At 54.7% G+C, this 15,274-nt stretch overlaps 1 long non-coding RNA gene and 2 other non-coding genes across 3 annotated transcripts; all 3 read left to right on the top strand.

The window, feature by feature from the left end:
- Positions 1-7,871: 7,871 nt before the first annotated feature.
- LOC124417334 lies at positions 7,872-13,562 on the top strand. Its single transcript, XR_006931920.1, has 2 exons — positions 7,872-8,397; positions 10,068-13,562. It is a non-coding gene; the product is annotated as an uncharacterized LOC124417334 (long non-coding RNA).
- MIR12242 (microRNA mir-12242) lies at positions 9,123-9,183 on the top strand. Its single transcript, NR_162004.1, has one exon. It is a non-coding gene; the product is annotated as a microRNA mir-12242 (primary transcript).
- MIR124-3 (microRNA 124-3) lies at positions 9,490-9,587 on the top strand. The gene has a single exon (NR_035329.1). It is a non-coding gene; the product is annotated as a microRNA 124-3 (primary transcript).
- Positions 13,563-15,274: the final 1,712 nt, after the last annotated feature.

A 15,274-nucleotide genomic window follows, 5' to 3' on the forward strand; every position in this document is an offset into this window, starting at 1 on the left:
AGGCAAACCATGCAAGCTATAGATACGGAGCACACAGCTCACTGCACATACACACATGTGGCCAGGCTGCACACATACAGGTGCCACCCCAATTGTAGGTGCACTGGGGATAGCCATGTATAACACCCAGTGCTCTCAGTAAAGCCAGGTGAGGGGAGCCAGGGCAGCGGGGCCGGGCTGTGGGAATACAGATGGGGCTCTGAGGAGCTGCCTCTCCCAGGGGGATCCAAACAGGCAGCGGGGTGGGCTCAGGGATGGGGGTGTGGGTGCCACATCAGGGTGCAATGCCCCAGTGAATCTCCCTTTGTGGCTGGGCTGAGCTGGGGGCTCAAGGTAAGCAAAGCTGCAGGGATGAGGTATGGGGAAGGGAAATGTGCAGGCTTTGGGAGGGGGAAGCAGCTAGTGGGGGTGCCCCCAGCACAGGGACAGCCTTCACACCCTGAGCTCGGAGGGTGAGGGTTTGTGGCCGGACCTCCCTCCCACAGCCCTGGGTGCATGCCCACTTTTCCAGTGCCCTTTCCCAACATTTTGCAAAAATCCCATTAAATAAGCAGCGAGAGGTATTTAAACATAGCACATTATTAATTCCCCCACACCCAGTTGCAATGCAAGGCTTTAATTGGCTCCAAGGCAAGGAAGCTACAAGCAGCGTTAGAAAACCAATTGACCCCAAAAAATGATGCAACATCAGGAGGCCGGGAGACAGCAGCATCCCACCAAGCACCCTGCTCCTGCCCGGCTGCATCCCAGCCCCTGCTCGGGCACGCCGGGCAGCCCTCAGAATCCTCCGAGCATAGTAAGAAACACAGCCCCTCGGTGCTTACCTGCCCATGGTGAGGCGCATCCCCGCAGCACCTGCAGGAGAGGAGCCCTCTGCTTTCAAACAGCCCCTAAAAAACTTCCCCCAAGTCCAGCCGGGTGATTATTTTTTTAGAGCTAATCAAGGAAATAAAGTTAAAGAGGAGGAGAGTTCCTCTTGTTTGGGGTCTGCTTTGGAGGAAGGAGGGGGTGGGGGCAGTTAAAGAGACCAGTTGCTGCCCACTGCTTTGACCAGTGAGGGATTCAACCCTGATTACCATTTTGTTTTTGTCCAGATTTGAAAGTAGGGCCCCCTGCATTCAAATCATCGCCCTCCATCGTTATTGTAAAGGACAGGCCTTAGTGGGCCCCCTTCGGATTGTCCTCCATTAACAATCCCTCCTTTTGTGGAGGTGTTTCTTTTTCTATTCACACACATCGCTGATGGTACTTCAGGCTTAGCTCTTAAAGAAACTGTTTGCAAAATTATACCTTTCTGCGAGCTGCTCCACAAGGAAGCGGGGAGCTGCAGTTAGCAAAACATTATTGCGGCTCGTAATTTAATTAAAAAATGCTAAAGCTGGCAAAGGGGAAGTAGGAAGAGGGAAAAAAAAATAGGAGTGAGGTTGGAAAAGCAGGAGCTGGTTTGTTTTATTGGTAACCCCCCCAGCAGTACTGCCCCGAGACCAGTGTATGTGTGTGCAGGGAGCGCGGTGCGGGGGCACGTGTGGTGCATGGCTGCACATGTGCCCGTGCTCATGGGATGAGGCACAGATGGAGCATGTGGGTGCCCTTTAGCAAATTGTGTTTGTAAAACTTGGATGTGCACGGACAGAGCCCGGGGGGCACGGCCTTGCAGCTCCCCGTGCTGGGGGCGAAGATCTCGGGGTAGTTTTGGGGGTTCCACATGTGCACCCCGCTGGTTTCCAACTGCAAACCTCTTGCTTTAGGAGTTCAAGCTGAAATAAAGCTGCCGTGTTTTCAGCATCCTCGATATCAGACAGGCTTGAGAAGCGCGTTTGCAGCGAGGACGCCCTTCCTTTGGTTATTGTTGTTATCCCCATAGCCAACAGATCTGTAAATAGTCAAAGAGCAACACGGCTTTAAAAAAAATAATAATAATTCAGCTGGCAAAGCAGGGCAGAGCCTGACCTCCGGCTCCATGGATGAGTGCTTCGCTGGGACCCCTGCTGAGCCAATGTGGACCTTCAACATCAACTCAGAAATTGGTGTGATTTGCCTGGGAAACCAGCAGTCATAGAGCAACTGGCCTTGACAAGATGAAGAGGAAATGTATAGAAGACGTTTAATGGGTCGCAAAAGGAGGAGGGGGGAGAAACTCAGCCCAGAGTGCTGTGTTTGGAGGGGCCCTCGTGCAGGGAAGGATGGAGTGGGGTTGGGGAGGAGAGCCCTGCCTGAGCCGGGCTTCGTTTCCTGGGCATCAGAAGCCATCTGGGAATGTTCTGCCCAGCAAAAGGTTATTTCCCCATCCCTGGCTGGGACTTCGGGCCCAGACTGGGCTTCCAATAAAACCGGTGATTTCTTTAATGTCAGTGAATAGCTGAAGGCAGGCCGGCTGGCGAGGCTTTGTACGTAGACGCACTGGGCTTGGATTATGCACGCCTAATCGCCTAATTTTCTTCGAGTGATCTGGATGCCGTACTCTTGGGCTGTGGAACATTTTATAAATAGCTGTGCTTGGAGTTAATATGATTTACTGGAGAGAGACCGGTTAAGCAATTCCCCACCTAAGTAGAGCAGTAATGAACAGGCTCTGGAGAAGATGCCTTCCCCACCGGCCTTGAGAGGGGTGGGCAGGGAAGCGGGGATGCAGAGGGACGATGTTTATTTGTGTGCGTGCACAGAGTGTCATTGATTTTTAATTGTATTAAAAGCACTGCAGTAGCCACAGGCTGCCTCTAGGACTGGACTTTTCCCTCCCATATGCGCTGGGAAGCTGTGGCCTCTCTTTCCTGCTAAAGGCTTGCTGCCTTCACAAAATCCCATTGCGGGCGTGAGTGAGGATGGCAGAACCCTGACCGAACAGCACAGCCCTCCCCCTTGTCCATCCACCAGGGAGGGGACAGACAATCCATGTTTGGCCGGGGGACTCAGCAGTGCCTGGGAATACAGGAGAGTGGATGGCAGCGATGCTCCTGCCAACACCAATGGCATTGAGAATGCAGCGAGAGCAGCACTGGGGTCTTGTGTCTTCTCTCCCCATCCTCAGACAAAAGTCACACTGGGATAATGCCCCAGGGCTTGGTGGAGCAGTTCTGGGAGCAGGAGGGGCTCTCCAGCAAATGAAGGGGTAAGAAGAAGCTTAGAGACCACAACAGAGACTTCTCAGCTTAGAAAACAAGAAAAGGAGAAAATAGATCAGCTTCAAAGCAAAAAGCAGTGGAGAAATTGCAGGAAAGCTGCCCAAGGCCAGACCTATCTCCATGCAGCAGCCATCAGAGGCTGTGAATGAGAACAACACTCTCCCCATTGTAACAGAGAAGCTCGATGCTCATGGACATACAGAAGGCAGGGGACACTTAGCCCTGTGCAGGGACAGAGAGAGAGGTCCCAGCCCACAGGGCTCACCCTGGCCCGGACACCATTTAGTCACTGCCCCCTGGGGAAAGGACAGAGCCTCAAACCAACCCATGGCAACAAGCTGCCCCTATCCATAAGGCAGCATCCCTGGGAGTGGGACCACGTGTGCTGCAGCATGGGGGCTCAGTCCTGCTCCCAGCCCCGCTCAGACTGCGGCACCCACCGGGATCCCCAGCAGCTACCGGCCGTCAGCCACATCCCCACGAGGTGCCTGGGGGAAGTTTGGCTGCTAACCATGTTGCTGATTGGTATAGCCAAATACCTACCTCTAAGGGAAAAGAAAAAAACTGAAAAAGCCTTTCTCCAGCACGGAGACACAAGCAACGACAGGGGAAGCAGGTAATTAGCTATGTGATGGAGCAATCCGCTCCTGCCGAGGAAATTCTTGGCACCGGAATTCTGCCACATGAGAACATGTGTGTACCCAAGTGAGGATCGATTTATTTTATTTTCTTATTTGCTTCATTTATACATTTTTTAATGAAGATCATTATATGTTTTTTAAATGTCAAATGCAGGAGAACTGGAAGGGGTGGGGGTGGGGGAACTGTGGGCATTCTTCACTTCAGAAGCCTGAATGTTTCAAAGTTGCTGCTGTGCTGTTAGCTGACGGCTATTGTGTGTGTTTAAGGCTGGGGGGGCGCAAGGAGGGGGCTCTGACCCCCCGTTGGTGTGGATTTGCTGTCCAAAGACCGTTAGAAAGAGGCAGAATGAATGAGATTGAATGGAATTGTAATGCACAAGGCCCTCCTCCTTTCTCAAGGAGCTGGGAGGCCAGGAAAGCGAGTCGTGGGGAGAGCAGGCAGCTTTCTTACACATAGGAAGAGGCTTTGCAAATCATCAAATGGTGTACTTCTGGGGGAAGAGGGGAGGGAGGGGATTTATTTATTTTTTTATTACAGATCTGAAAAATAATACTAATGATAATAATAATCCTGCAGCGGCCGAGAAGACCAAAAGGAGAAAAAGAGAGAGAGAAAGAGGGAGAGAGGAGACTTGATAGAAAAATCTGATTCCCAAAACTCTTGTAAGTGTCATTACTTTCTAAGAAAATGAATTGCTTTCTAAGTAAAAGAGAAATGTGGAGGAATGCCTGAAATGGTAGCAGGGAATGGACTCTGCCTGTCTCTTTCCTACGCAGCGAGATTTCTGGGGCACAAAGCAGAGGCCTAGAGGCTGCAGAGCATTTCTCTGAGCTCTGAAGCAGAGCTGGGCCTGGTTTGAAGGAGCTTTCCCTTCCTGACCGCCCGCGGGGGGCTCAGCAGCTTGGGGGCTGTGTTACCTGGGTCCCATCCCACAGGCAGACAAAGGCCGGGAGCTTCTTTCCTTGTGCAGCAGAAATAAGGAGGGGAGGAAATCGGTTTTGGAGAAGGAAGGGTTGCTTTGCGAGAGCGGCGGTGTGCGGGTGATGGTGTGGGTCAGGACGGGGCTGCGCCGATGTTTTCAGGGTTTGTTGTGCCGCCGTTGATGTCGGGTTCGATCTTGTGTGTTTTTCTAACGTGGTCGTCTCTGCCTGGCGGAGCCGGGGTTTGGAAATGGAAGGAAAGTGGAGGCATGTTGCTCGTCTCTGGGATCTCTTTGTTCAGGGAACAGTAGGTGGTGGGTTTAAAAAGGCAGAGAGGGAAAGAGGGGGAGAAGAAGAAAGAAATGAAAAAGGAAAAAAAAAAAAAAAAAAAAAAAGGTTCTTTGCAAATCATCTGACTATTTTCTTCCGGGATGAAGAAATGCTGCATTAGAGATTAAGGCAGGGCCATGCTTAAAACAAAATGTCTCACTGGAAGTGCTAATAAAACAGCAGCAGAGCCCAGCCTGCTTTTACAGCCTGCAAGCCAGGAAGGGGCTACAGGGATGGGATTGGGGGGCAGCCAATGGGGGCATTTCATTGTGAACTTCAGAGGCTCTGAGCTACCGGTGCGGTTTGGTTTAGAGGGGAAATTAAACCCTGCCACCAGCACTGTTGCCCGCTGCCACACGGCACGGCTCAGCCGCCCACACCGGGGCTCGGTGCTCTGTCAGGGGCTCAGCATCCCACTCCGTGTCCCGTGGTTTGATGGGGTTGGGCTGGGGAGAAAGCAGCAGCAAAATCTATGGGTTCCCCTAGGAGGATCTGGGGAAGGCGTCCGGGGCAGCACGAGCAAGCAGCGTTTCCCGCATCCCAGCCCGCACCTCCGCGGCTGCCTTGCTGCAGAATGAGCAGAGCAGCCCGTGGTATGGAGCTGGGGGAGAATCCCTGCGCGCCGGTCCCGTGCCCCGGAGCTGCGGCCCCGCGCCTTCAATACCATGGACAGCGAAGCCGAAGCGCGGCGGCACCGAAGCGGCGCCGGGTGGGGACGGAGAGCGGGCCGGGAGCCGGAGGGGGCCGTGCGGACACACCGCAGCGCCTGCCCGGGCTCTGTCCCCGCTGCCACCGGCTCCCAGGAGCTCCGGGGCCGGAGGAGGAGGGGAAAGGCTGCCCAACGTGCCCGGAGTTGGGGAGAAAGCTTCTGGAGCAGAATGCTTCCCTCCGCCTTCATTTGGTGAGGTTGTTTTCTTTTAGATCAATAACAGATTGAGAGACGTGGTCTGTCAGAGTAAATAGGTCAATATAGAATAGGCTGTAAATAAGCAGATTTTAAAATAAATAAATAAATAAAAATAAACACGTTTCAGAAGACGAAACGCTAGGGGAAAATTCCCTTTGCTGCATAACATCAAACGTTGATATCCCCCTCCCCCTCCCCCTACCCCCCTTCCACCCCGTTTGGTGCCTATGTCATGCACTGCAGAGTTATAAACACAAATAGGGGCCCTTTAAAATACGTCTCTTGAGCTTGGAAGGTGATATTTCACCTCGCTGCAGTGCTCCTGCTTGTCCCTCGTTGGCCAAACATGGCCCAGCAGCCGCTCATTCTGTGAAATGCTATCTGCAGGCCGACCTCCCCTCGGAGCCCCGTGTGTGGGAGCCGCCATCCGCCATGCAATTGTGCTGATGGAGCAGCAAAGGGAGCAGATCGCAGCCCCAGCGGTCGCTGCCCCGCTGTCCTGGACCTGCAGGGGCACGGGGGCCTTCTAAGGCTGCGCCAAGATGCCTTCCATCAAAACCATTGTGTCCTGCCTCCTTACCCCTTCCTGAGAAGGGAAATACCACTGGGCATGGAAACACACGCATGCAAATAAATCCTTGCCTGAAAGCTACGCTAGCGAATGCGCAGTGCGCTGCTGGTCATAAAGTTGCTTTGGACAGGGAATAGGGGTGTGTAGAAACCCCCCTGGATCTGCACCTCCTGTCACAAACATCAATGTGAGTACGTGCGTGCGGATGTCCACAGCTTGGGGGTGCATGTACGGATGGGGGGTGGATAACCAGCAGCGAGGAAGCAGTCTGCTTATGGAAAAACAAAACACATGAGGCTTCTGAGCAAAGCCTCTCCCAGCTGCCTGAAGCCCACTTGGTGTTCAATCCATTTTCTTTCCCCAGGCACGAAATTTGGCCTCCCTAGGTAAATAAATGTGTACCCGTGCCCCTTTTCATTGTGATGAGGTCTGGAAGTTTAACCAAGGAGAACTGCAGCAAAACCATGGCCGAATGCTTCCCAGCAGTGAGCCCCGGCCGGGCTGCCGTGGGGTTGGGGCAGGGCGAGGGCAGAGCAGCTCTGAGTGCCTTCTGCATTTCCAAAGGTGGGAGATTTAGCTCGAAAAATACCCTGTCTGTTTGTCACCTGGACGTCAAAACCGTTCCCTTTCAGCACAGCAGGTCCTCACGCCTGCAGGTCTGTGCTCATGTGACACAGGGAAAAATCTAACGTTAAAACCCCAAATATAAAATTTGTATTAGATATTTAAGGGGAACCTCTTACTTTATATACCTCAGGACACATTGTCTCTGTTCTGAGAGAACGGGGGTGAAATCCTACACGTTTCTAAAATAAAAAAAAAAGGGGGGGGGGGGGGAAGAGAGAGAAAGAAAGAAAAGAAAAGAAAAAAAAAACCGTTTTAAAATTACATTCATGTCAGCTTTAAAAAAAAAATTATCGCTGATGTCTTTTTGAGCTTGGAAATGTAACTGTAGGATGCAGCTCTCCCCTCCCCCTCTGCCCCTCCACCCCTCCCTTCCCAACTGAAAAAAAAAAAAAAAAAAAAAAAAAGAAAGAAAAGAAAAAGCAACAGAATATATAAAGCTGCTCTGATTAACAGTTTAGGTGCAGAGCCCTATTTATAAGGCACACGCTCTGCTATAACGCCTCGGTCCTGCAGCCCGGAGCGGTGCATTATTGATGCAGCTGCAAGTGCTCAAAGCTTAAACACTATTTTCCGAGAGCCCCAGCAGCCCGCCTGGGAGGAAGGTGGGGACGGGCTGGCAATGGAGTCCTGAATGTTACTCCTCCAGTTTCAAGGACATCTTGCTGATGAGGATTTGGTTAATGGAGGAGAACTTATGTCCTAGCGGTGACGTCATTGGGTCCCAATGTAATCCTCTTGTGCTGAACCCAATCAGCAGATGTGCTGAGAGCCGGGATGCGGAGAAGAAGCTCTAATCCCTTAGACTGGATGAGATCAGCTGAAACAGCCAGGACTAGACCCCAAACCCCTCTGCTAGGAAGATCAAGAGAAAAGGGATAAATTGAGAGAGACGCCTCATAACCCCTTTAAAGAGCTTTGGAGAAGAGAAGAGAAAGATGGGTGGTGCACCAAGTTCATCTTGCTTTTAAAGCCTAGCGGGAGCCTGGTTTTCGCTCTGATGAGGTCCTTCTGCATTGTTCCAGGGCAGGAGGAGAGAGGAGGAAAAAAAAATGAGAGAAAAAGGAAAGAAAAAAAAAAAAAGGAGGGAGAGAGAAAGAGAGAGAAAAAAAAAGTCTGAAATTCAAAGATAATGAGAGACTAGGCGCCTTTCTTATTCATCTCCAGCTTGCCTACACAAAAACAGCATCCTGAGCCACGGGAGGGCGTTTGCATTGGATCTGAGCGAGGCAGCAGAGTTTGTGCCGCCGGAGCCACAGCGCGCTGCTTCCACTGGAGTGGGTAAATCTGCTAAGAGCTGTAATTACGGGGTTTGGGCGACAATGGTGGGATAGCGACCCGGCTCTGTTGCTAACTTGGAAGAGCATCAGGATTTTTTTTTTTCGCCCCTTTTGCAAGCGACCTTAATGGGCTTGTGATTTTCTTTCTTTGCTTTTCTTTCTTTTTCTTCCTTTTTTTTTTTCCTTTTTTCTTCTTTTCTTTTTTCTTTTTTTGGACAAAAAGGAAAGGGAGGAAGGGGAGGGGGTGATTGTCAGACGCGGTATCTAGAGAGAGAAATCGTCCTAAATTCATAAAGCGCCTCTCAGTCCGACGGCGATCATCGAAACGGCTTTAATTGCTTTATTCCTTTCTGAGCCCTTCCAATTCTTTTTTTCTTTTTCTTTTTCCTTTTTTTTTCCCTGTTTTTTTTTTTTTTTTTTGAAATTAACATTTAAAAAACAATAATAATGAGTGGAGCGATGCTGATGCCTCACCGCGGCGCAGCGCAGCGATCGGATCCCCGCGCCTCCCTCCGCCGCTTTCCCTTCGGGAGGAGAGCGATCGTTCCTTTGCGTTGCGAGCGGAGGGAACACACGAGGGGGGATTTTCCCTTCGCTCTCCATTCCCGGGGACGGAGCGGTGCAGCCGCCTCACCCGACGCACCGCGGGGTTCAGCGGGAGGAGCCCCCGGAGCCCCGTGGCTCTGCGGCGGCTGCCCCCGGGATGCGGGCACGGCTCCGGGGGTTGCCGAGGGGGGGTTGCGGCGCAGTTCTCCCGGCTCTGCTGCCCGCAGCACCGCTTCTCGCTACTCAGGGTTCGCGCTGTGGCCGTCCGTCCGTCCCGCGGGGCCAGAGCTGCCGGCTGGCGGAGCCCCGGGGGGGGCTTCGTGGGGCTGAACCCCCGCCTTTGGGCTTTGGGAATGGAATGAAGGAGGGAAGGGGGCGATGCCCGCCCCCCCCCCCCTCTCCCCCGCCCCGATCCCGCTGAGCCCCCGAGGCCGCCCCGGCGGAGGGGAGCCCCGGGCCATGGAGTGGCACCGGCCCCGCGCTCACAGCCTCTTTCTCTCTCCTGCGAACCCCTCTCTCCGCCTTCCCTGCTCCGAGCCGGGCCAGCCCGAGCCTCTCTCTGCGTGTTCACAGCGGACCTTGATTTAATGTCCATACAATTAAGGCACGCGGTGAATGCCAAGAGAGGAGCCTCACAGCTTCATTTTCATGGAAATTGGGGACATACACCCTCTAATTACACTTAACAACAGCCACGGAGCGATCTATGGAGCATCCCCGGCCCTTTGACAAACAGCGCGAACAATGCGGGCAGGGCCCGAGGGGCCGGGGGAGGCGGCCGGGGGCCCCGAGGCCCCGCTCCCGCACTGCGGCTGGGGGCTGCCGCCTTACAAAGGGCACAGGAGATCGGGCACGGCGGCACGGGGAGGGGGTGCCTGCGCCGGGCCCTCTGCCGAGCTGCGGGACCTCCGGAGCGGTGCTGGGAAAGCGGCGAGAGGAGCGCGATGCAGTGCTGAAGGTCCCCGAAAAAAACACCCCCCACCACACCGAGGGTTGCTTTTTTCTATTTTTTTTTCTTTTTTTTTCTTTTTTTTTTTCTTTTTGGAATGGCGAGGGGGCTTTTTGCCGTGTTACCCCTTTGCCACGCTCTTTTCCTGCTCGCAGCCTCACTCTTTTCTTGTGCAGAGGCTCAGAGCGCAGCCCGCTGCGCTGCGGGGTCACAACGCGGGGCCGTGGTACCGTCCCCTTTGCACCCCGACAACGCGCAGAATTAAATCACGAGCCCGCTTTTGCTTCTCCGAAAGCCGAATGGGTGCAGCGACGTGAGGGGCTGCAGCATCACAGCCGCCCCGGTGCCACCTCCGCCGCCGCGCCGTCACCGCAGCCTCAAGGTGAGACGCGGCCCCTTCCGCAGTTTCCCCGCGGCGGTTCGTAGGTTAGCCTTCAGACCTCAATAAATCTCTTTGTAAGACTCGTGTTTTCAGCTTCCTAAAGACACGCCGAGCCCCAAGTCCTGAGCCTCCTGAGCGCTGTACTCACGCAAGGGAATATCTCATTATTTGGCCGTGTAGCTGGATTCAGCCGCACACCCTCCGCACCCCCTCCCCTCTTCATCTCTGCTCCACTTTTATCAGCATTGCGTCTGTCCGAGGAAGTGAATCCATAGACAGCTCCATCCTCCATCCCTGCAGTGGCTGACGTGGGACGCACCACCTTGTCTGCGACAGAGATGCCGGTAGCAGAGCGTTTTCCTTGTTTAGGAGAGGGGCAAGAACACCCCTACTGCACCTTGCGGGATTGCTTGGTTTCACGCTCGCCTGTGAAAAGCAGGCGCCTTTAGGGAGGGCTCCTGGGGGAAGAGGGACGAGGAAAGGGAAGAAGCACCGGAGGACACTGCGTGGCGGTGAGGAAGGGAGCTGCCCAGCTCTCGAGGCTGTTCTGCAGCAGACGCGTCGCACGAACGAGCAGTTGGGAACGGGTGTTGCCTGCAGCCCTGGGAAGAGGCAGCAGTGAGGAAGCACGCGATGCCCATACGGCTACATCCAGCGGTGCGGCAATCCGCTCCTCCTGCGGACCTGATCCTGAGCGTTGCTCCAGCAAGGCCAGGTATCGTGTAACTGCAGACACGCTTGGGGCGAGTGGCTGTGAGGCACGGGCAGCCCCAAACTCACCAGGAGGGCTCTTGAGGCACAGAGGTGTGTAAGAGAAGCTGGATTTTCCCCATTCCCTTTCCCAGTAGATCAGCGCAAGCAGCAAGGTGTTGGAGACCTGCTTGCTCTCACGTCCGTCAAGCACTGCAAGGCTGCAGGACACATTTTTGACCTCATTTGCCCCCACCATAAATCAGGGGCTAAGTGGTGATGTGCTCACTGCTGGGGTCGGGACATCTGCACCACCCTGGCCTCTCTGGTGCACACTGGGGGGCAGATTGCCAGTCAAGGGGCTATTCTGCTCTTGAAATGCCTGGTTCTTTGCAAAATAGGTATAGAGGGATAAGGAGCCAAGTTCAGGGAGCCAGGCCCCTCTAAACCAAAAACGGCCTCAGGGACAGAAGGGAGCAAGCCACGAGGCAATCTGCAGTGCAGCAGGAAAGCTGCTGGCTCCCTCCAGGGGCCACCAAGAAGCCAAGGACAGCTCTGCAAGATGCAGGTAATGGGGAGCTGCCAGGGCCAATCTGCACTGGGCCTGGTTCCCGACACTGGGGTGTGAAGGGGATCATGGATCGAGACCCACTGTGTCAAGACGGTGCCAGCCAGCTCCTGCTCCTGGACCAGAATCCTGTCCAGGTTTGCAGAGGAGGGAGCGCATGGACTCTGCAGCACAAGGGACTACTATGATGCACAAACACTCCCTCCTCTCCCGAGATTCCTATGGTCCCCCTTCCAAGACAAGAGGGAAATCAAAGAGGTCAGGTGTCTCAGACTAAACCTTCTTTCTCACACACAAAGTGCCCTCGAACGCAAGCACGCACATTTCTCCAGTGTCCCCAGGCTGCAGCTGGGGCTCTGTAGGATTGCCCTGAGCGCACTCCCCACTGCAGCGTGGCTACACAGCCGTGAGCCCAGAGTCTGCTGTGCTGCATTGAGCTTGTCACGATTGCATACATTCTGCAGTCACAAGAGATGAGAGCACAAGGCAGCGAGTCAGATCAGCTGCAGCTGGGGGAGGGAGAAGCAGGAAAGGCTGGGGACAAGCAGCCATGGTCTCGCTTTGCACGTCTCCTTCTCGTATACCGACCCCTGCTTGTTTAGGTAAGCCAGGACCCAAATGCCAGATGACGGCCAATGTACGTCCATAAAAAAATACCCCTCTCTCATCCACCGTGCTTTGTGCTCAGCAATGGGATCCCACGTGCTCAGGGATGCAGTCCCACCTCTGTGCCAAAGGCAGCCCATGAGACCTGGCTGCCTGCCATCCTGCAGTGGCCCCCAGATGGGGTCTCACTGTGCCCGGGTTCAGCTGGGGGCAGCTCCCCGGGCCATACACCCTGCAGCCCCAGAGCTGCACTGTCAGCCACAGCCCTGACATCCTGCCACAGAGCCACCTCCAGCACCGGGCACATATTCAGAAGGAGGATTTATCCAAGAGCAGATGCACTCCTGGGCCACTCGTGGCTTTAGTGGAGCCAAGTCCTGTTTTCTGATGGAAAAACCCCGGGAAATAGGAACTGCGCTTTGTAACAGAGGGGTTGGGTAAGGCCATTCTATGACTAAGTCACCACAAAGGGCAAATTGCCACTTTATTTTCTCTGTGGGGTTGCCCCACACTCAGGAGAGCTACACAATTTCCCTCACAAGGGGAAAGCACAGCAGGATCCAAGCTGAGGGCAAGGAGGAAGGTTGGCCTTCACCCCCCCCCCCCCCCCAAGCACCCCTTCCTCGCAGTACACAAAGCACCGGTTCCCATCCCTCATTCACAGGCCAGCTGGCCAGGGAGCAGCTTTACGTATGACTGCTTCATCCTATACAAATCCTGCCATCAGTCATTAAAGACAGATTAAAACAAAAAAAAAAAATACATGTCTGTGCTCTCGAATCACCACGTAGCAGATGGAGCTGTCCTGCATCCCCCTGCATGTGCCAGGAGGGCCCCGGGTTTGGGATATGCTGAGAAATACACGGACGGGTTGCAGATGGGATAAGGAGAAACAAATGTGGGCAGATGAGTGATATCAAAGGGTGAACTTAAAAAGAAAGAGGTTAAGGGAAAGATGTTAACAGTCAAGTGCTTAAGAAGCTGCAGTAAGGGGAGGGGACGATGTGCCTTCCTATAGCGATATAGGTAGGAACGGGCTGAACCTGAAGCAGAAATCATTCGGGTAGTAGGAAAAGAGCTTTGCAGTGGAAAGGATGCAGAAGCACTGGAGCAGCCTGGGAAGGAGGAGAAATTCCCATCTGGGGGAGGTACGGGGGAAGGGCCTGGCAGCACTCCCTGTGCAGTGCTGGTCTCAGCAGTCCTATGCAGGCATCCCCAGCACACAAAGTGACTGCTCCACTGGCATCACGCACCCATCTGCCCCAGAACTGAATATCTCCCTCCTGCCAACCCCCTCCCCTCCCATCCATCTTTACCTTCTTTCCCGGAGCCGAAGTGTTTCTGTGTCACCACAGAGACCTGGAAAGGGATGGCAGAAGGCAGTGCCTGTAAAAGCCCAGGGCTGCTGTCCTGCTTTGAGAACAGGGCAGAGGCATCCCGACAGCAGCGATCGAATTCAAGGTGTCATTGTCCTTTTCTTCCAGAAAGGTAAGAGCTTTCCAGAAAGACTCACAGCTCCAGGCTGCTGCGCCAGGTGTACAATAAGATCAAGCCCACAGAATCAATCCAGTTTGGGGTTATTCCCTCACCCAATTTGTCCCACGCCAGCTCAAAACCGACCGATTAAGCTCTAATACCCCCAGGTGATGTATCCCAAATGCCATCCCGGAGGGACCGCTGTTTTCTCTGCTCTCCTAATAGGCCCCTTTCTGTGAGCAGCACACCTTGTTGGGTGCGTTTGCAGAAATAGGAAATCAGAGGTAACCCGATGTGTACAGGAGGGCATCGGCTGTAAGGCAGGTACACATATGGCCGTGTCTTGAAGATGACATGCGCAGGGGACCTGCAGAATCAGAGAAGCATTCAGAGAAGTTGCTCAAGGATCCTGCCCTCCATCTGCCCCTCTCTCCGGAGGGGTTTTGGGGTTGTCAGGAACATTCACCTCACCTGCAGCACAGCTTTCCCAGCCCGGGCTGTGTGCTCTGAGCCTAAGCTAAGGGGCTCTGTCCATGGGGACGGCCTCTCCACTGCACAGTCCGTGCTGCAGAGCGGCTCTCCCCATCACACAATGGCTGCAGGGCCATTACAGCACAAGGATCACCTTCAGGAGGTGTTCTCGTAGCCCTGCAGGTAACTCCACCGGCAGCTGCTTGAGCAGGCAGCACCTTCTTAAATTCCTATCGCCCTTCTCACAAAGGAAGAGCCGAGACAAAACCGGTTCCTGCTTAAGCGGAGGAAACAATAGCGGGACAAAGCCACACTCCGTGCTGCAAAGGCGCGGGTGGCCGCAGGATGGCACTCCTGCCGCTTGTCCTTGAGGGACGGGAGAGCTGTGCCGGGAACCGCGGGCAGAGAGCCGCAGCAGACGGCAGCGGTGCCGGCAAAGCGCCGGGTGTCGGCCTCCCAGGTGCTGCTGTGGAATGATTCAGCATCCCGGCTCTCTCCAGGCACCGAGCCACGAGCCGGGTTTCAAGAGTGCGGCTCGAGCTACATTTCATTCCGAATCGCGAAAGCAATTCAGCCTCCTTCCTGCAGTCCCCGTTTCCTCGGAGAAGAGAGCCGCCTCCCCGCTCCATCCCCGCCCCTCCAGCTGTGCCAGCCCGGCCCTGAAGCCCCCCCCGCTGCCCCCCGCTGCCCTCATTGCCGGAGCCGCGCGGCCCCGCGCCGGGCCGAACAGCAGGGGGCGCTGCTGTCCGCGCAGCAAAGCCCGGGGGAAGCGGGCGGCCGTGCCGGGCTCTGCGCCGCGCTGACGCCGCTGCACGGGAGCAGCTGAGCCGCGCAGGAAGCCGAGGCGTTAACGGCGAGGAATAAGGCTGCAAAGTGCGGGGGTAACTGAGCCGCACGCTCAGAGCGTGAGCACGAGGAAGCAACAGCTGAATGTCTGGAAGTAAAATAAGGGGGGAGATAAGGGGCGGAGCACGCCAGCGCTGGGAACCGGGGCGCTGCTTGGCTGCATGCTTTGCTTAAGAGCTCCCACAGCTCCTCCAGAAGAGGTTCTCCACTTCTTAGCGCAGAGACCAAATAGCGGTGAGCCCAACTCAGAACCTCGCCCTGCCACAATCCCAGTGCGAAACTCTGCCTCCTTCACCACTGCTGTTTCCTTGCCGAACTCAGGTGCAGACCCCAGGGACAAGAAA

This window comes from Gallus gallus, chromosome 20, assembly GCF_016699485.2.
Source record: "Gallus gallus isolate bGalGal1 chromosome 20, bGalGal1.mat.broiler.GRCg7b, whole genome shotgun sequence".
NCBI lineage: Eukaryota > Metazoa > Chordata > Aves > Galliformes > Phasianidae > Gallus > Gallus gallus.